Here is a 24,362-nt window from a genome sequence, read left to right as displayed (position 1 = left end):
CCAGATCAGTGAGCATCCTTAACACTCTTTGTTTGAACTCTCTGTCAGGTAGGTTGCTCATTTCTATTTCACTTAGTTCTTTTTCTGGGGTTTTGTCCTGTTCCCTTACTTGGAATGTATTCCTTTGCGTCCTCATTTTGCCTCTTTCCCTGTGCTTGTGTCTACGTATTAGGTAGGTCAGCTACATCTCCTGCTCTTGGATAGGTGACCTTATGTAAGTGATGGCTTAGGAGGCCTGCAGTGTGCTTCCTTCCGTTCTCAATATTCCAGGGGTGACCCCTACGTGTGCTACATGTGTCCTTCTGTTGTGGCCTGTTTGCTCTCCCTGTAGGCACCCAGGGAGGCTGAGTTTACTCATGGCCAGCTGTTGTAATGCTCAGCTGCTTGTAGTTGTTGTGGGCCCTTCAGTCTCTTTATCAGGTGTGGGGAGCCCCAGCACAGTTGGCTGCAAGTTCTAATACCACATTTGTGCTGCAGTATTTCTTTTAAGTGAGTGGGCCCTCAGCGTGGCAGGTTGTTAGGCTCAGGGCCTTACAATTGCTGTAAGCCTCTAGCCTATTAGGTCTCTTGTCAGCTCTCTGAGGATTGCAGTTGGGTGGGGCTGGCCTCAGGCACAGGAGCACCCAATTTTTTCAGGCTTTGGAAGGTGGGGCAAACCCCTATGTGGGTCTTTGAGAAGCACAAGTCTTCTGCAGCTGACAAGCCCTGCTGCCCACAGATCCACACGTCAACACAGTCCTGCCCCGTGTGTGCACCCCGACTTCCCAATGTGGAGCCAGTCTCTCCACAGCGGGAGCCCTACACACTCCACCACCGCCCCACACTCTCCACCCGCTCCTTGTGCACCCTCTGCCCTAATAAAGTCAGCTCAGTTCCCAGGCTGCAGAGAATCCAGTCACCAATCTATGCAGGCCCACAAGTTGCCTGAGGGCTTGTTGGGTGGGGCCAGTCTCTAGGGTGGGCTGCCTGCCCTGGCTGAGCTGGATTAAATTGGTGCTCTAGCAGGTGGGGCAGACCCTGGGCTAGCAGGCCTCAGAAAGAACTCCAATGGCGTCTGTGTCAGCACGCCCACACCAGGCCACAACAATGGCCACCGCCAATGTCCCAGTCCCTGGAGAGGTCTCGCCTCCCACCGAGATGCACTCAGGGCCCACTAGGTGAGTCTCTTTTCACCACAGCACTGTGCATCTTTCTTTCTGGTGATCTTAGGTTGCTTTCTGAAACAGGTGAGTTTGCGCGCGGGCCCTTTAAGAGCCGGTTTTAGTTTCTTTGTGAACCGGGTTTTCTGGGGGTGCTCCGCAATGATTTAGTAGCAGGCAAAGTCAGATATTATGCCGCTGGTGTCGATTGTGCTGGGTCCACAAAATGCCTACAGCGGGGGCGCTCCCCGGCTCAGGGCCCCGCTCCTCCAGGGAGGCTGCGTACCTGTGAGCTGCTCCTGGCGGCCGTGACGCTGGCGGCTTGTGAAGGCGGCGTTTTTCCTCTCCAGAAGGGAGTCTCTGCCTCTTCCACCTCAATTAGGATTGTCCGTTGTTGTAGGAGTTCCTCTTATCTAGTTTTCAGTTCTGTCTCAGGGGTAATTTTTCCATGAATAGTTGTAAATTGGCTGTGTCCACTGGAGGAGGTGAGTTCCGAGTCTGCCTACGCCGCCATCTTGACTTCCGCCTCCTCAAGTATGATTGTTTCTTAACTGGCCTGCAAAGTATAGCCTGGCTGAAAATTGAAATTGATATTCACATAGATAGACCATAAGTTGGTAATTTTTTTTAACCTATGTATAATAGAGTTCTCTCAAATTTTTTATATGTCGTCAGTTATCCTATATGATAAAGAGGAGTTGAGAAATTTCAAAATGGCAATCAAGTTCACTTCCTATCACTTGCCATTTCAATTTTGGCTCATCACTTTCCAGATTCTTTAAAGAAAGCACCAGGAAAGATATTGAAATGGAAAATGGAAGTCCTGCCATTTCCTAATTAGCGTCTGGATGAATTCTTTTCCCATATAATTCTTTCCCAAAGAACCTAAATTGAAACATTTGGGATGCACAAGCTTTAGCTAATCATCAGATCGACATGAATAAATCTGTATGTGTGGGTCACATGTAAGTGTCATTTGGAGGTATGAATTTGCCATATATGAAAAACATCACACACAATAAGATGGACAAAGTAAGAGTAAAGGTCTTCTATGTATGTCACCACACTCTCCATAGTGTTTGAGCTTTCGTCACTCTTTGGGAAGTCATAATTTATGTCTCAGGCATCCTGCATACCAGATTTCATAGCCATTTGGGTAATAGTATTAAATGATTTTGTTCTCCTGCATCCCATAACTGCTCTTCACAACAACTTTACGTGACATTTACCTCACAGGTTTCAGTGCTGGAAGAACAAAAGAGATGTGTTATAGACAGTGGCCCTAATTGCTTAAGTGCCTGTGCCAGATCCCATTGTGCTCTTGAGTCATGAAAAAATCAAGTTTCTTGATTCTAAGACCAGTGACAAGGGAAGGAAAAATGTACCTGATTGAAATTTCTTCCACATATACAATATGCCATTGTAAACCCTTTCTATACAATAACTCACGTTTACCATAGTGGTGGGTTCTACTTAGTATTCTTCTTGTTTACAGATAAGGAAACTCACAGTCCCAGAGGCTAACTGTCATGGCCAAGATTACACAGCTAATAGTTCCATTCTGAGATTTAATCACTGTCCTTTTCAACACACTATACTACTATTAGGTCATGGAGGAAAGAACTTGTCCATTTTTACAGGGAGTAAGAGTTTTAAAATGATTGATGCAGTTGATACCCTCAATGATAGGGGGAAAAAAGGAACCAATTTTTCACAGTGCTTTACTCACTAGAGCAGAATTCAGAAAACCAGAATATTTAGGAATTACGATGCCTAGCATAATTGAATTTTCTTGATTTCTGAGACTTAGCCATATGGTTTCTAAGCATTTTGACAATCTGTCTAACCAACGTATTGATCTCCTTACCTTACTAATCTTGGTGGTATTTTTATTTACAAAACTTAACTATGTCCTGATAAACATTAATAATTATAACACAGGACTGTAAATACAGAAATGGTGCTGGGTGTTTGCTGATCTTATTCCAAGACCAGGGTCTCACACTTGGTAGATGTTTAATAGATGTCTATTAATGTTAAAGATGCTTTCAGAACATCCTTTAAAAGTCATGCATTTCTTCTGTCTTTTAAAAGAACAAATTAATCTTGGAGAAATGAAAGGATCTGTATTCAAGACATTTAAGTTATTATTGAAGCTATGGCTATATTAATGTTTTATTGTTGTTGTTAGTGCCCTCTGACTCCTAGCAGCCCTGTGTACAGCAGAGTGGAACCCTGCCTGGTCTTTTTGTGCCATCCTCTCACCTTCCAGCACTATATCAGACAATGCTCCACTGCTATTTGTAGGGTTTTCATGGCCAGTTTTTTCAGAAGTGGGTAGCCAGGTCCTTCTTCCTAGTCTGTCTTAGTCTGTAAACTCCACTGAAACCTGTCCACCATGAGTGACCCTGCTGGTATTTGAAATACCTGTGGTATAGATTTTGGCATCACAGCAACATGCTACTGCCACAGTATGACAACTGACAGACGGATGGGGTGGTTCGCTGACCGGAAAATGAACCCTGAGCCACAGTGGTGAGAGCTCTGGATCTTAACCACTAGACCACCAGCACTGGCTTAACTCTTTGTAGTGGATTATAAACTAGACACCCTAAAACACATTCTCTATTTCTAAAATCCTCTGTGGTTTCATGCTGCTTAGTGGATAACATATAAGAAATGCACAAGGTTTTTCACAAATTTGTGTCAATCTTCTCTTCTATTACTACCTTCTCCCATCCTGGCCTCCCATGCCACCCTGACATGACTTACACTCTCCAGAACAGATCACACATCTTCTACCTTCACGCCTTTACTTATGCTAGTCCCACAGCTTAAACTGCCTTCTCTCTATCACTACATTTCCATGTTTTCCTCATCCTTCATCATTGCACTCAAAAGCTGCTACTATCAAGAACTTTCAGGCCACCTAATACACTAATGTTTTCTTTTCTTAAACCACTATGACATTAGGAGTTCCTTTTGTTATCTCACATTTTATTTCAATATGTATCTCTCTTATCTAATTAAAAGTTACCTGTTTATAGAAACTAACACCTCACAAAGTTTCTGTAAACATTTGTGTGTGTAATATGATATGCCACCTACTATAATCACTGAAAATTTTCACCTTACAGGTGCTGACGATCTAAATGAGAAATGAAAGCTCATAAAATGTTTTCCATTAATTTGATTGTTTAATATTTGTATAATGTTCTTACTATACAATTTCTTTCCCTCAGATTTTGGAGACAAAGACTCGTTGTCTTCCAGCATTGAATGTTCCTGTGGAGAGAAGTCTGAAGCCAGCTTGGTCATCTACTTCGTGGGTAATTGGCTTTTTCTGCTCAAATGCCTAAAGAAAACTTGCTTTGTACTTGAAGTTCAACAACTTAAACAGGATGCATGTTAGTGCTGGTAGTTTCCTATCACATTTTACTGAGATACTGTCTGTTCTTTGTATCTACTGATTTAGTTCTGTATTCAATTCAGGGAAATGTTCTTCTATGAAAGGTTTGAAAACACATACTCTTTCTTTGTTTCTTTTTAGTTTTTTCTCTATTTCAAGTATATATATTTTTCTTATCTAATTGGTTTAGTCTTTTTTTGTCTTTTTCTCCTGCATTACTTATGATCATCCCAAGTTTGTTGTTGTTGTTGTAATTTGGTTTTTCAGCTAGCTCTGTTTGGTTCCTTGCTGATTACAATTTATGTATCAATTCAGTAATAATGTTGTTTTCTTCATCAGGTTTTCAATATATCATTTCATCTTTTGTTGTTAGTTTATCTGCATGTCTTTCAGACTTTGGTTTATTAATTTCAGATAGTAATTATATTTGTTCTAAGATGTAATGGTTATGAAGAATTTTCTTTTGTTCCTTTGTTTATTTTTCCTTTTAGATTTGATTATTTGTCCTTGAAATGCTGTGTTGTTGCAATTCCTCCTTGTTTTATCTTAGCTAAGTCTGTGTAGTTGCTATGCCATTTTCTTTGTCATTTTGCTCACTCCTGGGCAGCTCAGTGACTCCTTGAATACTGGATTTTTCCTCTCCTTATCCAGGACTAGTTTGTTTTCCCTACCAAAGAGTAGTTTGAGGGTTAGGTATTTGATGTTCTGTCCATTCTTCTGTAACTTAGTGACATGGGGAAGGGGGATTGTCCAAAATAATGGGCGTGCAGTGTTTTTGCCTAACTGCTCTGTTTTTTTAATGATTGCTTACATGTCTTCTATCAAGATTCATTTCTCCTGGTTGTAAAGTATAATCCATTCTCATCGCATAATGACCATTGTGCTTTGGATTATTCCTGTAATTCCCCAATTCAGAGTAGAGCTGGAGCCTTGAGTTTCTTTCTTTCACCAATTTTTCCAGTGACTGTATCCACTACTCACTAGTAAGAACAGAGGGAATTTAAGGATATCCACTTAGATTCCTTCCTTCAAAATGTTGGAGTTATGGTGAAAATTCTCAGGATCTGTCAGCTTATTCGTAAGGCATCTAAGATTAACAGCTATGCTGAGGTATACAGACAATTTAAACTACTACATAAATTTCTGTTTCATTCCATGACCTCTAATTTCTGAAGCATTACCTGGTTTTCTTTTCCGTGTTTGTTTGCTGATGGTAAATTTCTCTTCCCTTCTATTATATATTTTTTCAGTCATTATATTAGATTCTTGGTTGGGGGAGGGGAATTCTCTTAATCAGCTTGTTCTGCTATCTTAATCCTGAAGTCCTTGTTCATCTCTTTTCAGATGACTTTTCTACTGCCTTTATAAAGGCCCAAACTCTGAGCTTATTTCTGGCTTAAACAACCATCACTTATAATTGCTATCTTAATGCCCCCCAACATGAAGCTTTACAAAAGGTGACTTTCTTTTTGGGAGTGCCATCACTAACACTAGCTCTATCTTAGGCACTGTTAGAATAGAGAAATTTGAACTATCTACAAGAAGCATGTTATTTTGCTAAGGAAAAATAAATAACAAAACTTAGATGTCAAGTTTTGTTATAATAAAGACAATAAACACAGATGGAAATAAACAATGATATTTGAAGGAGTAAAGAAGACTTCAAGGAAATAGGAATTCAAATCCCTCGGATATTTTTAAAAGTGGATAAATTTGAATAGGATTTTTAAGGAGTAATGGGATTTGGACTTTTGAGTGTAGGAGGAAATGGTATCTGAGCAAAGAAGAGAAGAGAGAAAGCCTGGGCTATATTTGGATGCTTCATATTAATCAGTTTGGCTCTAATATAAGGTACAAGAAAAGAGAGAATGTGAAGTGATATTTTAAAAACACAGAATTTGTGGGGACTCTGAGTGACAACTTTGGTGACTTTATGACTTGAACCTTTAGCTTTGGAAGATACCTCCCATGGTAGATTTCATGTCTCCTAGTTGAAACATTTAGATTCCCTTCTTCCTGTTGAGAAAAATAAGCTTTTCCAGCAAGCGAACCTCATCTTATTGAGTTCAGATTCTAGCAGGCTGACATTAGTAACAAGAGATTAGAGGTGCGAACTTCCTCAATTTATGTTAACAAGGTGCTAAATGCAAAGACCAATTATGGCTACCCGTGAATGTCAACTTCCTGTCGCCTGAATATCCAGTGAATGAGCTTGATCAGAGTATAGCCCTTGTCCTGTGGTATTTATAGGATTCTCAGCTGAAACTTATTGGATTCCTGGAAGTGTGGGTTGTAGATTCCTCAGGGTATTGAGGAATTTTGTGGGTTTGCTATAAATGCCCCAGATGTTCTCCGGAACACCTGGCAATAAATTCCAGCCTGTTTGACTTCCCATTTCCTCTGATGCAGGGTTATTAAATATGAAATATTGGATGCTGAAATTCACATAAAACAGCCTAATTAGTAATAAGAGGACGTGAGAGCAAGGGCACACGTGGTAAGAAAGGGATCATGGAGGGGCTAAGGATAGGGATCTATAATTGCAAAAACACAGGGAACTCAATCCCTTCCAATGTTTCAACTCCTTGCCTAGCCTAACAATTCCCTTCTGCTGACCTTCTCCCATTGTGCAGGCTATTCTCTCTTCTCACAAAGCTTTTCGTTGTTTTTTAAAAATAAACAGTTTATTGTAGGATAGTATTAGATTTACAGAAAAATTGTGAAGATAGTATAGAGAGTTCCCATATACCCCTCGCTCAAATACTGACTTATAAGAAAATACTAGGATACAGACCCAATTCACTATAGGGTGGTAAGGTTTTTTGTTTTTACTTTTTTCCCCCAATTCCTGTTCCTACCTTAACCATACTCAACGTTATGCCCTAATTTAAGTTTTCAAAAATTCTGATAGAATAAGCTTGCTAAAATGGTCTTATGACTCTGGTCCGTATATGTTGCTTTTTGTGCCTACAACAGAGTTACTCAAAGCATGGTCAATGGACCTCTTCTGGTCTACAAAATGTTTGTAACCAATCCTCAAAGCAATAAGAAACTTGTGTCAGAACTTAAATCATCTACATTGCTGAGTTTCTTGTAGCAAGACATTTTTTAGGAAGGAAGCCATGCATTGATTTGCATTCTGGTGCCATCCTCTGGTGTAGTCTCATTGTCTTGTCTATCTGAAAGATTCCTACTCATTCTTCAAAACCAACTATCTGCATTACTTCCCCTGAGAAGCCTCTACAACCACATGGAATTTTTTTTCCTCCCTAACTCTAGTCTTTCTTTAGATCTTGGACAACCACCAGGTGGTCAGTACCTTGAACAAAGTCCTAAAACATTATTAAAGAATTAGGCACACAGAGGAGGGTTCACAATCTGTGTTGAATTCCATAAAACTCAGTTATATTGAGTTAAATTGAAAAATTGATGATCTGCCATAACCAGATCATGAAGAAAAAAGGTTTAATTCATATTGTGATTTAGGATTAAAAAAAAAAGTAGTGAATATTGATGCGACGGAAACTATGGAAACTATTGATGTGAATGCAAAATAGCATTAAATGAATAGAAACTTGCCCAAATCCTCAACTTTTTAGCAACATTTTTATGTTGATCTTCTATTACCAATCCTTGGTGCTTACTGCCTATTACTTATAATGACAATGTCATAATACTCTTTGTTTCTTGCCTAGTGTATTTGTCAGCAAATAGAAAAGCTTTTATTTATTTAATCTAGAAAAGGCTCTTTGAAATAAGAGAGTATTACACTAATGGGAAATAGAATTCGTTTCCTAGGTTCTAAACATGTACCCTTTATCAACAATAAATCGACACAAAAAAGTACTCTTCAGGGGATTAAATATGCATCCATCACTGTAAGCAAATAGAAGAACTGTGAGTTCTAATCTTAGGATCTAGAGCAGTGGTTCTCAGCCAAGGATGATTTTGCCCCATAGGTGATATTTTGCAAAATTTGGAGACCTTTTTGTTTTTTGTCACAACAAGGGCGGGGGTGCATGTTATAGCCATCTAGCATGCATGGGTGAGGAAAGCTGCTAAACATACAATACACAAAACAGACTTCACAACAAACAATTACCTGCTCTAAAATGTCAACAGTGTCAAGGTTGTAAAACCATGGTCTAGAAGACACCAGATGCACATTAAGTGGTCAACAGATTTTTGTTGGAAAAATATGAATCTACTCATGAGGGAAGCTGAAGTCAGACATGTTATACATGTCAGAGAACACAGAAGGGTACTTAATTCAAATTGAGTGTTTATAAAAACTTTCTAGAAGAAATAATCCCTGAGATAAATTTCAGTAAAAAGTTAAATATTGATCAGGAGAAAAAAGTTGAAATGGGTTTTATAGGAAGGGTGAACTGCATTCAAAAATGCATGAAAACATTAAATAGATTAGTATCTGAAGGAAACTTTATGCAGTTTGGTATTAATTAAAGGTGAGGTGGGGAGAGGGTAGAGATGAGGGTAGAAGGTAGTGAGGTAGATTCTAGGTCATTAGAGATCTTGGACCACCCAGAAGGGAATCCCCAGAGATGAATAAGATGGTTGAGAGGTTTTTACTTAAGAATTTTACAATCTGAAATGTAAAACCTACATGTAAAATAATAAATTTTAATGCCGTGCTTTAAGTGTTGTGATAGAGATACATACAGGGTGAGAAGACAGCATATAGGACAGGGAAATAACCAAAATAGAGAGGGGCTGGAAAGGCTTTCTCGGTGAGATGACACGGTTACATTTAAGCTGAATCCTAAAGGATGAGTCACAGCAAGCTAGATGAGAGTGGAAAGTGATAAGCAGTTTATTCCAGACAAAAAGAAAGGTGCACAGAGCAGCTGGGAGAGAGAGTCTGGAAAATGTCATATTTCAAGTAGTCCAGTATAGGTACTGCGTATTACAGGAGATGAAGAAAGTGATGAGAGACAAGTTTGGAAAAGAGGAAGTAGGAGTCAGAAGATTATGAAGTTTCCTCTATGGCAATGCTGAAGGCTGGACTGGCCATGGAATGCCATTGAAGGAAATAAAGCAAAAGAGTAACCCCATCAAATTTATTCCTTAGGAAAATCTCTCTCTAGAAAGTGTGGCTGGAGGGCTTGGAGTCAAGGAGGTCAGTTAGGAGACCTTGAGGGCCATCTAAGCAAGAGGAGCTGGTGGCCCCACTGAGACCTTCTAACTTACGTGGACAAGTTATTTGCTGATCACTTTCAAAACGTGAAGGGGATAAAATATCTATGCAAAAAATATTTTTAAGTTGTTCCCAAAAGCATATAAGCATTCTAGAAAATGTGGACGTACAAGTGAATCAAATATGGATACTGACCTCCAGAAGTTACTAGGGAGACAGAACATGTATATATTAATTGATACGTAAGGTAAGTAATGATGCATTCTATGAAAAGGATGCAGGTACATTGCAATGAGAATTCAGAGCAGGCAGAGGATGACTTCTATGTAGAGAATCAGAAAGGATACTGTGATAGTGATGGCAATAGAGCAGGCTACTAATATTGTAACAATTTATGTTAAAATAATAGGTGACAATCATTAAGCATTTATTAAGTGTTAAGTGCTGCATGGACATTATTTATCTCCGTTAACACTTAGAATGATCCTAAGTGTTAAACACGGCCATCATCTTTACTTTACAGATGAGGAAACTGGGGTATAAAGAGGTTAAAGGATTTGCTGAAGATCACTAAACTGTTAAATGGCAAAATCAGGAGTTAATCCAGATGTGGATGAAACAAATCACATTTAGAAAAGTTGAGAAAGAAGAAACAGACTCCCCCTGTGGAGGAAAGATCATCGTTATGGGCACTGAAGTAGGGCATCCCAGACTACTTATGGAAAAAATAGAATGGTTTATTTTGCCAGAAGCCTACACTGCATAAAGGATGTTCAAATAAGCAGATATTTCCAAGCCATGTGGACAAACACGCCCCTAAGAATCTTTCATAATTTAGATTTTTCACTTAACACCATACCCTAAGTAAACTGTACGACTGAGGTGAAGTATAGACAGCCTTCCATTGCTTTGTTTCAACTCTCTGAGGTGGGCCATCTTGAATGGTTCAGGGCAATTATTTGATCACACATTTCCTAATTGACAAAAAATGTTAATAGTATCTTCAAAATCCCTCACTCCCTAGTGGAACATGCATGGAACAGATGCCAAAGACAGCTTGGAAACTTCCAAAAGGGTTGGAAACAGCAATTACTATTAGTCCCTTATCTGCTTCATCCAGGTTTGGCATCCCAAGCAGCCATTATGCTTGCCAAGGGGCTCAGGTGGCATTCTGAAGGGACTACTTACTTAGAACACCATGCAGTGGTTTGTTTTCCCTTCAAATTCCACGACAAAAATAGAGACCACGTATAAGGAAATTTATCCCCCAACTGGAAAAAAAAAAAGAAAAGAAAAGAATTACTTCAAGGAAATGTTATCTTTTAATAGTTTACGGTAAAGTTCATACTCAAGATTGGACATCAGTCAAAAAGATTCTAGCAAAATTTTGTGCAGCTGCCCACCATCTTCTAATATGTCTGGCTGAATATTTCCTCTGCCTTAAAAAAAGTGAGGCTGATGGAATGTTCTGGATAAAATCATGACATTTGGAACCCCAGCCTTCTTCAGAGCCACAGCTCCCTCCTCATCCAGAGCCCTCTGAGCCCTGACCTCTGCAGAACTTTCACTCTCTTGCTTATTTCGGCCACTATCTGCTCTGCTGAAGTCCTACTCATTTTTCTTACCCTATATCCTCTCCTCTAAACTGTCTTCCCCAACTCTATTTCAGGCTAACATTTAACTTTTTCCCTCAGTTACACCTTTCATAAACACTTCAATTTCAGCCCTTATTCTAAAGTCTAACTTGCAGGCAAACTGCAAAAGACAGAAAAACAAACACTTTGTACATCTCAATTTTAACACCTATAATACTGTATTCTGATGATCTTTTGTGTCATTCTCACCAACTGGATTTTGAGCTCTTCAAAAGCTGGTACCAGGTCACGTTTACCAATATTCTTCTAATCCTGGCACAGCATCTGACGCATACAGACAATGAATCAACAAAACTTAAATAAATGAAAAAAAAAAAACACAAGACTTTTCTTAAAAAAAAAAGTTTCTATACTTAACAGATGCCCCCATATTTGGGGGAAAATTTTATTTTCTCTATTTCTTAGCAGAATGTGGGCTGTGGGTGAGACCTGGGATCAAATCCTGACTCCTTCACTTTGTAGTTGTCTTACTTTTGCAAGTTAATTCAGCATTGTAAAATATGAACATTAATAATGACCACCTTGTGGAGTTCTTACAAGAAATAAATGAGATAATGAATGTAAGGGCCTCATTCTGGTGCCTAGTATAAACTGAACTCAATTAATATTAGTTATTAACATAATTGTTGTAATTGATAATCAGGTAAGTCTCTTAATTCTCTCTAAGGTGTATTGGGCTCACAGAGGCCAAAAAGCCTTCGGGTTATTGCTTTTCTCTCTTCCTCCACCTGAAGTGACGAAACCTGACCCTTTAAAATTACAAATTGTTCTCCCCTTTTAGGTCTCCAGTAAATTCTTTCTTGATTATCACAATCCACTATTTAGACTTGAATGTGTACAAGGACCAAAACTCAACACTCCAGTTGTGAGCAGTATGATGTTCTCATGGCAACTCAGAATAGTCAAGAATTGTGATCAGGATGAAGCTGTGGGCAGGATGAATGGCCTTGGTGTGGTATGGTTTCTGGAACTAAAGAAAAAGGCAGGAAAACAGGGAGCCTGTGAGGAGCATGGTGAGCCTCGTCTTGATTCAGACCTAAGACAGCATCTGGATCCTGTAGCCAGGTGTGTGGTCGCTAACAATAGAGAAGTCTAGTGGAAGGTCCTTACCCTAGAGAGGTATGGGTTTTTGTTTTTGTTTTTGTTTTTAAATTTAGTGAAAATTATTGAATGAAAACTAATTCAAATTATTCCCATATATTGCCCAGATTTAACAATTGTAAGGTTTTGTCGTATGTTTCGTCTATCCCTTTTGTCATTTCTTTTACCTTGTGTACTGATGTATTTTAAAGCAAATCACAGACATTATGTCATTTCACCTCTATATATTTCAGTAAGAGTATCTAAAAAGTGAGCATTTTCTTACAAATCATATTATCAAAAATAAGTATGATTAGCAGTATTCTCCATTTCTGTTTAATACTCAGTCCATATTCACATTTCCTAAATTATATCAAAATGTGTTTTTATAGTTGCTTTGTTTATATCAGGATCCAATCAAGATCTAACATTATACTTGGAATATCCCTAACATTTTTTTTCATGTCATTGACTTATTGCAAACACACTGTGAGTTGTCCCTTAAAATGAAAGTTAGCTTTAGAGGCTTGATTAGATTTGTGTTTTGTTTTGTGAATAGCTTGTAAGTGATAGATCACATCAAGACACACACCATGTCTATTTATCTCACTTTTAGTGAAGCTGAAATGTTCAGTAGGTTCAGATTGTGACAGCCTGATGAGTCCATTATACAAAAGAGTTGGTGGGGAGGACTGGTCCTTCTCCACAGATAGTGTTCAAGGCACTGACTTGGAGCCTTGCAGGCTCTGGTAAGGATTTTGGGTTTTATTCTAACAGCTTTAGGAAGCTATTGGAAATTTTTGAGGAGATTAGGGATCTGCTCTAATGTGTTTTGTTGTTTTAATCCTTCTACTTCTTGCAACTGGTCTAAGGAGGCCAGTGAGGAGGCTAGAGTACTCTGTTAGGTAAAGAAGATGGTAACTTAGACCATGGACACAGTGGGGAGTGGTTGACACATTTGAACATAGACCCAATAAGTATTGCTAATAGATAAGATGTGGAGTATGAGTGAAAGGGAGGAGAAAATGTCAGAAAAATAAATTCAGCAAGGTTGTATGCACAGAAACACAAGGAAATCCTCTTTCCTCCATAATATGTGTGCATTGTATTAAGGTGGAGGAGATTTATTTCCCATTTATAATTTTTTATAGGATTTAGTAACTTTCTACTTCACTTTTTAGGAGGGAGATTGTGGTAGGCAAAATTGTAAGGTGCCCTCAAGATTTCTTGTTCCTTGGTGTACATATTCTGCACAATATCTAAGACCAGCAATGTGATGGAATTCACTCTTGTGATTAGGTTATGTTATGTAGCAGAATTGACTATAAGAAAGGGAAGTATTCTGGGTGGATGTGAAAGGGATGCAGGCGCTAACTGAAGGGACTTCCAATGGCTAAAGCTGAAATAATTTGAGTAACAAAATAAATAAATAAATAAATATTGTATTGTAAACCAAAGTGTTAAATAAATTCTGTGAGTTCATACTGATATAAACAAATGACTGAACAAATAAATAAATAGGAGAGAAGAAACAAATATTCTGTGTATAAGATTTCCAAATATCTTACGTCGATATTCTACATTTACAGAAGTAGGATATAACTCTCCACCCTTTAAGTGTACAGTGCACATTGTGACCTACTTCCAGAGTACAGTATGGAAAGGGGGAAACGACAGAGTAACTTTACTGACAGTAACTACTTTAAGCCACTTGACTGAGTTAATATCAACAGTGATAAGTCATATTGACAGCATGTGCCCTTGATAGAATGTGACAAGAAGGGCACTTTATCTTGGTGATCTTCTGCCTATAAACACATTACCCCAATCTAATGAGAAAAACATGAGCCAAATCCTAATTGAGGGGCATTATACAAAATACTTGACTAGTAATCCTCAAAACTGTCAAGCTCCTCACAAATTTGGAAACCTGGAAAACTATTACAGCCAAGAGAAAACTTAGAAGATTAAATGTAACGCGGCATATGGGATGGGATTCTGGAACAGAAAAAGGACATTAAGAAAATCTGAGGAAATCTGATTAAATATGGAGTTTAGTTAATAACAGTATATCAACTTGGTTTATTAATTGTGGAAAATATACCATATTAATGAAAGATGTTAATAATTAGAGAACCTGAGTGTGTGGTATATGGGAACTCTCCATATTATCTTTACAATAATTCTGTAAATCTAAAACTATTCTTAAATAAAAAGCTTATTTAAAATCTAGGTCTAGAGCTCAGAGACAGAAATGTCAGAGATTCAAAGCACAAGACATATTTGCTGTACCCTTGCTGACTTGAAATTGGAGGGGCCACGTGGCAAGGAATGAGGGTGGCCTCTAGGAACTGAGTGTAGCCCCTGGCTGACAGCCAGCAAGAAAATGGGAACCTCAGTCTTACAACCACAAGGAACTGAATTCTTCCAACAAGAATGGGATTAGAAGTGGATTTTCTCCAGAACCTCCAGATAAGACCTCAGTCTGTCCAAGACCTTGATTTCAGCCTGATGACCTGAGGTAGACTGACATACAGAATTTTGAGATAATAAATAGGTGTTGTTTTAAGTCTCTAAGTTTGTGGTTATTTGCTATGCAGCAGTAGAAAACTAATACAGAGAGAGGATGAGAAACACACCCATCTTCTTTCCACGCACACCTACCATATGTGGACTTCTTGCGCAGGTGAGTGGGAGAGAAGGACACAGGTAAGTTTGACTCAGCTCATTTCTCACTCTTTTGGGTCAGCCTTCTGCTGAGAGGGTAAATTCTGGTCTTTTCTCCTTGATATGTGAGCTAACCAGGGCTGGGTCTGCCCCTGCAAGGAGGTGTCTGCTGTTGTGGGGTTAAGTTAGAGAAAGGGAGAGAGAAACTCTGAATACATGACGGCAGTTACAAGCCATGTTTTTCTCAATATCTACTTTTTGGTAATAGAGTTGATACTCTGATCAGAATCCTTACAGCTCCCATGTCTTAATTCTCAATTGTTTCTGAACTAGAGAAGGCAAGACAGGCTTGTTTATTAAGGCATTGTTTTCAGGAAGTCAAAAAGAAAAAACTCTTTTTTTAAAAAAGATATGATTCTCATTATAACTATCAAGGAAGGTGGGGTCAGGCTGTTGAGGACTATGAGTACCAGCATGAAGCATTTTGATTTAATGAAACAGAATCTTTTTCTTAAACAAGGATGTGACATGTTGAGAGTGAGGTTTCAAACCAATCAGTTTTACAGTACTATGTAATAGTACCACCCTCTGGGGTGGGGGGAGGGTAGTAGGGATGAAGTGTGTGGAAACAATTATGTATATGCAAATATTATATAAAATGACTTACCTTTGAGCTTCATATAAAAACTAATCTCAGCTCAAACTGGGACTTGCTTAATCGGCAACAAGAAAGAATGGCACGAAACATAAAACTGATTCCTTAAAAGCTTGAGACAGGCATGTGTGCTTATGAAAGTTGAATTTTTGCCAACTAGCTTATAAAAAACAAAATGTCATCTCACTACTCTTAGCACTTGCAGCTGTATTTTTATTTCTATTCCTGGGAAATGATTTTTGAAGAATTTTTCATAATAGTCAAATTCAGCAAACTATATCTAAGTGTCATTTTAGAGGCCTCAAGTTATTAAACACAGTGGTCATATAATCCCTCAAAAAGGTACATTTATCCTGAATATCTGGCTCCTCTCATCTAAAGTGTGAAAGTTGGCTTATTATGTTAAACAATGTGAATTTTTTAGTTACTTTAAGCCATGAAGCCCCGTTGGTGAAAGTTTGGACTCTGACACTTAAAAGCTAATAAGGAAAGTACTGCTCTGAATTTGCTCTCTTAGAGAATTAAAACATTTTAGATGCCATTTCAGTCATGGATATCCCTCTAGGGCCATGGTCACTCAGATGTGCCACAGAATTGCAAACACAAATCTGGCTGGTATCAGCAATTAGATTCCAGATTCCATGTAGATGATGGGTGGAGACTGATAGTCCAAGGAAACCGAAACATTTCCAAGTCCCAACCACACTCCACAGAACTACGCCTACAGGTTTCCCGGCTTGCTCTGTACCCTCCCACAATGCAGTGCGATGCTGCTCACACTTCTCCCTAAGGTAAACTGACATATTACAATATTCTTGATTCTCTTTCACTGTGAGCCTCAGGTTTCTGAAAACTTCTCCAGGCTGGAATAGCAGCTGGCTTTTAGCTAACATGTAGCCTCCAGACAATATAGGATAGTAGTTAAATGGATAGAATATAGCGTTACATTTCCAGGTTTCAAATCCTGCTTCCACCATGTAATATGTCTATGACCTTAAAACACTTAATTTATTTCTGGAGGCCTCATTTTCATCATCTGTTGACTGGGGCAAGTGAAATGGAGTTAATAGAGAAATATCTTCTCCCTCAACAAGTTATTCTTGGGAACTTAACACATCACTGGATGATGTATGTATTAGTAAGATTTTTCAGAGAAACAAAACCAACAATATATATAGATATAGAAAGAGATTTATTATCAGGAATTGGGTCACATGATTATGGAGGCTAACAAGTCCCAAGATCTGTAGGGTGAGTCAGAAAGCTGGAGACCCAGGAGAGCCGATGGTTTGGCTCCAGTTGGAATCTGAAGGCCTGAGAAGCAGAAGAGCTGATGATGTAGTTCCTAACCAAACGTGAGTGGGCTTGAGATCCAGGAAGAGCTGAGATTTCAGTTTGAGTCTGCAGGTAGGAAAAAATGTTGATGTTCAAGGTGAAAGGCAGTCAGGTAAGAGGAAATCTCTGTTACTCAGGGGAGTGTCAGCTTTTTTGCTCTATTCAGGCCTTCAACTGATTGGATGAGGCCCACCCACATTAGGGAGGGCAATCTGCTTTACTCAGTCCAATTTAAATGTTAATATCATCCAAAAACAACCTCACAGACACACCCAGAATAATGTTTGACCAAATATCTGGACATCCTGTGGCCCAGTCAATTTGACATGTAAAATTAACCATCATGATCTATGTAAGGCACACATTCTATTGCTGGGAATGTGCTTTAATAATGCTAATCATTCTTTTTCATTAACTGTTAACTGGACTGCATAATTTATTTCTAATATTTCCCAGATGAGCATTCACAGTCACATTTTTTTTTTAAGATTTTATTTATTTATTTTTTCCCCCCAAAGCCCCAGTAGACAGTTGTAGGTCATAGCTGCACATCCTTCTAGTTGCTGTATGTGGGACACAGCCTCAGCATGGCCGGAGAAGCGGTGCGTCAGTGCGTGCCCGGGATCCGAACCCGGGCCGCCAGCAGCGGAGCTCGCGCATCCAACCGCTAAGCCACGGGGCTGGCCCCACAGTCACATTTTATACTTGAGAAATACAGATATTTACAATGGATAAATAGCTTTTCTAAGATCACACCGCTATTATGTAGCAGAGCTAGAATTCAGAATTCAGAACTTTCTGGCTGCAAAACCTGTGTTCTTACAACTAAATCACATTGCCCATCTTTCTTTTTAAATAAAGAGCAAACTGAGAAGGCAAAAACCAGAGCCCAAAATCTCCCTCCAATTCCTATAGGTTCTGGTGCAGTTCCATGCCAGTGTACACGTTTATATATAACCATGTGTGAAACATCTATGCCATTTTTCTGAGAAGTTGAGTAGGTGGCATGTATTTCAACAGCTCATCTCCACCAAATGAGAGCTATAATATATATTTAAAGATGATGTCAGCCTTTCTAAATATAATTTTCAACTGTGCTGGGAAAAATATAAACTGCAGCACTGTAATAATCAACATATAAATAGCTCCCACATCTTTGCCATGCAAATTTGGATGATATTACGGAAGAGGGCTATCAAAAGGGGCCTTCTGTTACCACACTTTCTGCTACCCAGTGAGCAGCTGGGATTGATGACATTTTTAGTTAAAGCCAGTTTGGAAAAGCTTTTATCCCATGGAGATAAGCTAAAGCCTCAAAATAAAACAATCCCAAACTGCCAATGTTTGATTGGTTTGAAGTTGGAACAGTGGTATTAAATGCTTGGTTTTCTCACAGTTTTAGATAAAAAGTACACAGCTTTCCATTGCCCTTTGACTGCTGACAAACTGAACCTCCAGTTCTTTTCGTTGTGGGCATTTCCTCCACCTGGCGGGGTTCAGGATGTCCGACATCTCACCTCCAGGGCTGAGAATGATGTCTTATGCAGCCTGAGCACCCATCAGGCCTGCTCGACTGATGGTCCCTCTGAAGGATAGGCTAAACACCACAACCCTGGGAAAAGGTAGATTCAATGGTGATCTCATCACTACCAAAAGCCCATTGGGGTTCCTTTTGAAGAAGTAGAGAGATTCCCACACATCCCTGCCTCAGTTGTAGGACAGGACTCTGTGGAAATCATTTCTTTTGGAATGTTGCTAATTCCAGGTAAAGACAAGCAGGTATTTACATGGCAGAGGTCACAGGTAGTTCTTGGCCATCTTTGGCCCCGAGACAGATTTTTTGGGGGCAGAACAGTGTTGTGATTTTTTTCTAACTTGGAAACTTTTAGATGGTGCTGATGCTTCATATTCCTCCAGGTTCTACATCCTCTTATTGTCTCATGTGCAGTCAGGCTCACACCTTATGTTACCTGCCTGCCTCCTGCAGGCATTTGAGTTTGGGTCTTTCTTATATGAGACTTGTGCTATTGAACACACTGCAGATGAGGTATTAATCAAAACTATGTAAACAATAAGTGATCTAGATGTAGAGCTTCTCATTTGATCAAGGAAGGCATAAACACAGGTGCAGTGGAAGAAGGAGCCCCTCTAAGACGGGCAGATATGTAAGGATCTGCTCTGTGGGATGAACCACAACTCTGCCCTTAGCTGTTTCAGTTTATTACTCAGTCTTATGGAATGTAGAATTCCATGTCTTTAACTCAAACTCTTTTTTGCTTTGGTCTGAGCTCTGTGCTTTTAGACATGTTGCTTTTCTTTTCTGCCGTAGATTTTGCTTTCAATATTTTTTTTTTTTCCAAAAATAACCACAGTATAATTCCTCCTATCACCATATGCATATCCCTTTGAAATGCAACTTTGCCACTCCTCCTATCACAACCTGGCTATATTTCTCTACCTCTTAAATCTGAGTAAGTCTGTGTGACACGCTTTGGCTAATAGGGCATTAGAGAATTTAACATCAGCATGGACTGGAAACGTACTTGCTCATTGAGGCTTTACCTCTCTTGCTATATTTGAAATCTTGAAACCACAACATGAAAGAGCCCAAGCTAGCCTTTCAGAGCAGTCATCTGGCGGAGAACTGAGGGTCCTGACCAAAACCTAGCAATGACCAGACATGTGAGGTAAGCCTTTGAAGACCATCTAGCACCAAATGTCAGTTGACTGCAGAGATCAGCTGAATTAACTCACATAAGCTGCTCTTTGGACACACAAAATTCTGCAACATAAGAGAAGCTTGTTGTTTTAAGCCATTAATTTTTGGAGTGGTTTGTTATGTAGCAAAAGTTATCTGACACATGCAAAATGAGATTAATAATAACCACCTTGCAGTGTTACTGTGGGGATTATAAATAATATGTATAAGAGACTGGCCCAGGGAAAGTTTCCCATACATGAGAGCTATATTATTCATTAATTATTAATCTGAATGAGATCCTGAGCCCCTTAATGTTAACTCAAATTGAGTTCTGCTTTTATTTTCTTGTTCTTTAAAATCAGTCTTGACTCCTGATAGTTCTTGATGCTGATGAATTGGTTTTAGTGTTGCTCAAAATGGCAGTATATACCCCTTTGATAATTCATCTCCATCAAGAAGCTCAGAGAAAACTCCTCAAACCATAGCCCTGACCTTCTGAAAGTAAAATTAACAAAAAAGTTAAGCAGCAGTGATTCTCATCATGTCAGAAACTGAAACTCCATCTTGAGTGTTAAGGCTCAATAAATTAATTTGTTATAGTTGAAGAAACCCTTGGACAGTGTCTATTTTATTCAAGCTATTCATGGACATTGCTGTGCATAAAGGTGGATGAATGTGCATAGTTCTTACCCACCAAGTTGTTACTGGAGCATGTTTATGCAAATATAACTATCCTATAAAACAAATTGTATAGGATGCTCTAACAGAGCATATGAATACATCACAATAAGAAAACAGGAGGGGAGGTTAAGACCAAGATAAGAGATCTTACCATGGTAAAGATAGGATTGAATATGTTTCTTGAGTGCATTAAGCAAGACTTTTTTAGGTTCATGTTTTTAAAGATCTAAATAAAATTGGCTCAAAAAGTAAAAATAAAAACATAAAGTCAGTGTTTCACATGCCTGAAAAATCTAAGGTATCTTTGACTTCAAAGCATGGCCAGATCTACAGGCTCAAAGATATTATCAGGACTTGCTATCTCTCAGCTTTCTCCTCTGTTTCTCTCTTTGTTGGCCCCATTCACTCTCAGGTAGAATGGTTTCCAGAGACATACTGAGTCTCAAATCCAAGTTTATAACAAAGTGGTTGTTTCTTAAAAATTCGAATAAAATGAATTTTAGGTCTGACTCTCATTAGCCCGAATTGGATCATATATTCATCCATGAACCAGCCACTGAAAATGAGAATGGGGTTAGTCCCTCTGTGCCCCAGAGTCAGAGAGTGGGAGTGGGGAAGATGTGCTTACCAGAAGATGAAGAAGAGAGGATGGTGAGCCCTCAACTTCTAAAACAGAAAATATTCATTTTGGCACAAGAGAATTTTTACTCTAGAGCAGCAGCTGGGTGGTTGAGTCAGGGCACTTTCTCTGATAGTTCAATGGATTGACACTTGGAATCAGAAAAGAGCAGATCATTATTACTGTTTTTTCTTCGTATTCAATCTCATTCAAGAAGCTAAGGCAGCCATTTTGATGTGTTTGATTTCGTTTCAGAGAGGAAAAAGCAGATTTGAAGGACCATTGTGTGTGTTGTTAATCTTGTGCATTATATTTCAATAGTGCATTTCTCTCATTTCCCCAAACAAAGACATGACAATCCCTGGAGTCTTAGCAACTCAGTGGTTACACCTACTCAATTATGTATTTGGCTCACTTGCAGAATGAAGTAATCAGATGAAGCCTGGTACAGACTGGTTTCAAGTAGAACAAATATGAGTGAACTCATCCAAAAACAGGCCTGAGGAAAAAAAATTATCTCTTACTTTTATTGCTAACTCAAAACGAGCCAGAATTTGAACAGTGCCACTTCATATTCCACAACGGAATAGGAGTTGGGATACAAACAACCAAGTTGAGGCAGAATTCAGAAGGTAAAAACAAGATGTGACTGGGGCAGGACCCAAGAAAAAAGTAGAAAACAGAAGTAGACGAGGAGCCAGAAAGGACCCCCAAATGAAGCAATCAATCATTCAGGAAACACACACAGGTGCTGGGAGTCTAGCAAAGTTTAGAGGATTAGGCAGGACTGAGGACAGAAGGCCTCACCAATGGGGCACATTTCAAAATGACGGTGTTTAGGGCCCAGCCAACTTCCTGTTTTGTAGTTGTTTTTGTGTTGGTGCTGATGTCACAGGTTGGATCAGACTGTGACTATGGCAGGAGGTGAGCTGTATTAGAGAAAGATGAACAACAGAGATGGAATATAGTGGAAATATTCCCCTTCTCACTGCCATTGACCTGTTTCTCCACATCAGACACACACACACCTCTCCCCCACCCCACCCCATGCATACACTCAAATCTCCTGCTTAATATCTACTTGTTTTTCAAAACTCAGCTGAACCATCACATTCTCCAAGAAGGCTTCCATGGCTAACCCTTTCTTATTATGAGTTCCCATGATATTCTCCCATCATATTATTTACTAATTGTATTTTATTTAACTGTTCATCTGTCTGCTTCCAGAAGCCAGGGACCATAAATCAATCACCATTGTATCCACCGGATCTAGAATAGTGCTCATTCAGTGTTGATTTTAATAAATCACGAAGTTTAAGCTGAGTTCATCTCAAATAGTAACACCAGAGTGATACCACTTGTGCAATGACTGAAAAAGAGTACAATGCCATTACTTTCCAGGCTTTTCCTTGTGCAAAGTGAAACTTATACCCTTGGAACCTTAGGTACAGATTCCAAAATATTTTAATATATAAGTTTATATTATTTATGGGCAGATATTTTTTGAAATGAGTTCTCAAACACAAAGACTATATCAACAATTGAATACACTGTTTTGTATTTTTTAGATTAGATAATAAAATAATTTCCCAGGCATGATCTCATTTTTGTTTGGAAGCAAATTATGGGAAGACAGAGTTCTATGACATTAAACAAATCATGTCACCTCATATATAAAACAAGAGGGTGCATTCCTGCTCTATATTTCTATGGAGACACATGATCTTCATGATTCTTCACAGGCTTAGACAATTAAATAAACATGTATATTTTTTAAAGATTAAATGTTACATAATATATTATTGGTGAGCTCAGCTTTTATTTATAAATTTGTCCTTAATCTCTGATCACACTGGAGTCTTCCAAAGGATTATTCAAAATAAACACTCCTTTCTCTATTGCAGTAGTTCACACATTTTAATGTGTGATGAGAACATTTGGCTATGGTCGGAGATTTCAGAACTTTCATCCTAGTGATTCTGAATCAGTTGATTGGGTGTTGAGCCCAGGAATCTGAATTTTTAGAAAGCATCCCAGGTGATATTGATTCAGGTCATCTGTCACAGACCATATCTTCAGTACCACTTTGTTTCCATTCTTCCTGTCTTCTGTATATATGTCTCTTAGTCTCCCTTGACTGTCTTTCAAGTCTATCACACATTAGTGGCTGGGACTTAAATAATACTCAGGAGATATTGACTAGAAAGGAGGAATGCATGAGTTAGAGAACGAATGAATGTGTGAATGAATGAATGAACATCTATATGTCTCTCCAAGGAGTACTTATGGCTGTTTTTTTATCACTCCACATATTTAGGGACTGTCTAGCCTCAGGTCTAGGCCAGCACTAGCATAAACTTGCTGAAGAAACACCCCAGCTGAGAGTGTTGTTAATAAGTCCAAGAGAGAAGAAGACATATCAGGAAGCAGGTAAGAAAGAGAGGGGCCCACAGAAGACTGTTAGCAGAGGCTGATGTCCTAACACATAATAGACAAGAGCTGCCATTTGGAAGGAGCCCGTGGGAGACAGCTGGTTCTTTGCGTGAGCCAATTTAGTTTCCAGTTAACAAAGTTACTGGCCATAAAAGAAATTATTTTCTGGGTTAAACTGGTTCAATTTGAATGTCTAGTTGGATGAGCTGCTGGTTATCTATAGTGGCTAGGAATCATGGCATGGAAACAAATCGTAGGTAATAATAATACAACTAAGCTGGTCTTACAAAAAACTTTGCATTAAAACAAAGAGAAATTAATATTTAGATTTTACATATGTTATGGCATAAAAAAGTGATAATACTAGGACATTAGGAATGATGCTTGTTGCTGAGCTGTGCCTTGGGTGTGTGGGTGTTACTAGAAGCCTCTGTGGGTTGCACCCCCAAACTGTCTTAGACTCATTTCCACTGGTTGTTCATGGTTGTGTTACAGCACCTAATGGGTCTTGATCCAAGAGGATACCTGCTTTCTTTCCTGGTGTCACTACAGGTCCATCTTCAAGTTGGCTCTTCCTGACAGTGGAGGGCTGTTGGTTTTAGCAAGTGGCCTTCATTTTCCCCACCAGTGTTGAAGCCACCTGGTTTCTTTGCAGCTGACCTCTGAGCTCAGCTTTCTCCTTTTGACGTGGTTTCTGTCCATTACTGCTCCCTCCAAAGGGAGAAATCAAGGAGATCTTTTGAACAAAATAAAAGACCCTTCCACTCTCACTATCATTCAATCTGAACACTTCAGAAGCATCCTCGATCCTCTTTTTGCTTCACTCTCATTTA

The 24,362-nt window shown here is 39.0% G+C and overlaps 1 long non-coding RNA gene across 2 annotated transcripts in view; it reads left to right on the top strand.

Moving 5' to 3' along the window:
• Positions 1 to 1,125: 1,125 nt before the first annotated feature.
• LOC131409504 (uncharacterized) overlaps positions 1,126 to 24,362 on the top strand; it is a 211,055-nt gene continuing 187,818 nt past the window's right edge. Inside the window, exons 1-3 of one of the 2 annotated variants that reach the window (XR_009220945.1) lie at positions 1,126 to 1,157; positions 4,382 to 4,468; positions 23,414 to 23,508. This is a non-coding gene — a long non-coding RNA (uncharacterized LOC131409504). Of the gene's footprint in view, positions 1,158 to 4,381; positions 4,469 to 23,413; positions 23,509 to 24,362 lie in introns of those variants that run through there. The other variant, XR_009220944.1, reaches the window with a different exon arrangement.

Source organism: Diceros bicornis, chromosome 8, assembly GCF_020826845.1.
Source record: "Diceros bicornis minor isolate mBicDic1 chromosome 8, mDicBic1.mat.cur, whole genome shotgun sequence".
Lineage (NCBI taxonomy): Eukaryota > Metazoa > Chordata > Mammalia > Perissodactyla > Rhinocerotidae > Diceros > Diceros bicornis.
Note: the sequence above shows the minus strand (reverse complement) of the source record. Positions and strands in the feature narration are given on the sequence as shown.